The sequence below is a fragment of the Poromitra crassiceps genome (genome assembly GCF_964638095.1).
Source record: "Poromitra crassiceps genome assembly, chromosome: 7".
Classification (NCBI taxonomy): Eukaryota; Metazoa; Chordata; class Actinopteri; order Beryciformes; family Melamphaidae; genus Poromitra; species Poromitra crassiceps.
In genome coordinates this window covers 24,387,735-24,390,329 of record NC_139628.1, presented here as the reverse complement: position 1 = coordinate 24,390,329, position 2,595 = coordinate 24,387,735, and positions in this window count along the sequence as shown.

Here is a 2,595-nt window from a genome sequence, read left to right as displayed (position 1 = left end):
TAGAGGGACTCTGATGGTAGTGACTGCCTCAGTCCCCGCTTCTCACCACTCCAGATAGTGCGATGGGGTTCAGCACCACTGTTGAGCAAGCCTGATGTGTTGCAGCGTATGAGCGTCACACGCAGCCCGGTTCATCACGCCTCAGTGCCTGTCACACACCACTAACAGATAGTGCCATGTCTTTAACCCATTGATACCTGAATAACCTGATGCAGCATTGGCGTGTATATCCCTCATTTGTGTGTGTATCCCTTTAAGACCGCGAAGCGCGTGACGCGGTTCACGGTCTTAAAGGGATACACACACAAATGCTGCACCAGGTATCAATGGGTTAACTCAATCCCCGCTAGAGTTTCAAAGGAACAAGCCACCGCCAGGATTTTTGATTATTTTCACTGTTCTTCTAAGGCCCACATTATATTTTCTTCTATGACTATGTAAATACTGAATATCCCGGTTCTGAACCACACTGGGTTCTGAACCAGCATTTAGATCATCATGGAATGCTCTCCAACAGAACCTCTATAGACAGAGTGTTTCCTTAATCAGCATAATATCAGAGTGTTGAGAGCATGTAAACTCTCTCTCTCTCTGTTCTTCACGTTCCTCTCCCACAGGAACATTCATTGTGAATGTGAAGCAGACCTCCTATCAGGCAGAGGAGAACGGTAACGCGACGATGGAATGGATGTTCTCACCCGAACCCAACGAGCCAGCCTTGAGTGTCTCACGCTAGCAGGCTGTGCTTCTTACTAAATTCACTTATTTTAAAAGCTGCGACAATTCACACACAACTTTAACACGACATACATATATTATACATCAAAGCCTTGAGCTACTTCTGCTCTCACTCAGAATGTCAAAATATAAGCAATGTGATGTATAGTTTTTGAGATATTAACGTTTGTTCGGCACAATACTACTTAACTGCTGTAGTAGCGGTTAATATCAGAGTATGGTATGACCATGTAAACTCTCTCTCTCTCTCTCTCTCTCTCTCTCTGTTCCTCACGTTCCTCTCTCTCCCACAGGAACATTCATTGTGAATGTGAAGCAGACCTTCTATCAGGCAGAGGAGAGCGCTAACATGACGATGGAATGGATCTTCTCACCCAAACCCAACGTGCCCCTCACCGACCTGACCATCTTTTGTGCGTTACGGTTAGATCTTCCTAAGACTTTATATCTTCGGCGACGTGGTTTTGAAGACCCAGTACCTCCACACGAGCAGTTCGCAGGACGACTGCAATGTGACGAACACAGCCTCAGAGAAGGAACCATCAGGCTCCATCTGTCCAGACTCAGCATAGAGGACTCGGGCAGATACTTTTGTAAAGTGACCACTCGTGATGGTGCCGGCAATAGTGAATGTTTGCTCAATGTCACTGGTAAAATGGAAATGTCTCCAAATCTACCAGAGGATCCAGAGCAGAGAGAAGGACTGTTTGATCTCATCAGAGTTGGGGCAAAAGTGCTAGCTCGAGTAGTAGCTCTAGTAGCTCTAGTAGCAGTATTTACTCAGCAACGCTGCAGCCCCATGGTGTGTAGATGCCCTCTAGAGGCCATCTGATGAAGTGCAGGCTCTGTGCAAACTGGAGCCAGCACTTGGATGAGTGAGTGAAAGAACCTAGAGCAACCAACAGGTTAATTCTGCCTCGGTGCACCACAGAGCAGTACCACAGAGCACCACAGGGGGACCTTCTTCACCACATCAGTACCACAGAGCACCACAGGGGGACCTTCTTCACCACAGAGCAGTACCACAGAGCACCACAGGGGGACCTTCTTCACCACAGAGCAGTACCACAGAGCACCACAGGATCACCATATGATTCCCGAGCGCAGCGCTGCTGCCGCTCCCCCAGGGGATGGGTCAAATGCGGAGAACAAATTTCACACATTATGTGACAATCAGTGGGATTTACTTTACTTTACAGGAGGACCATCTTGCCCACAGACTTGCCATTAGACTTTTTAACGGATCCCTGGCCCAGCCAATCTAAGACTCCCCCTCCCATCCTGCACGGACAGACACTTTTCCATTTGCTCCTTTGCACATGTATATTTTTTAGTTTAGTTTGTAGTTTTTTAGTTTATTATTATTAGTATTATTATTATTACTATATTATTATTATTACTATCATCATCATCATCATCATCATCATCATCGGCGGTCTACTTTCTGAGAAGGCTGAGGTCCTTCAACATGCCAGACAATGCTGAGGATGTTGTATGAGTCTGTGGTGGCCAGTGACTTCCTGTTTGCTGCAGTGGGCTGGAGCAGCAGGTTGAGGGCAGCAGACACAGACAGACTCAACAAACTGATCCCCAAGGCCAGGGAGGTTGTGGGGCTGGAGCTGAGCTCTCTGACCCTGCTGTCAGAGAGACGGATGTTGTCCAAGTTATGTTCCATCATGGACAACGTCTCCCACCCACTCCATGACAAGCCTGTTGAACACAGGAGCACCTTCAGTGCAAGACTGATCCCACAGATGCATCACAGGAAGTCATTCCTGCTCAGGGCCATCAAACTCTTTAACTCCTCCCTCAGAGTATCAGTCAATAGACTGTCCCTTGAACTTATTTGACCCATCA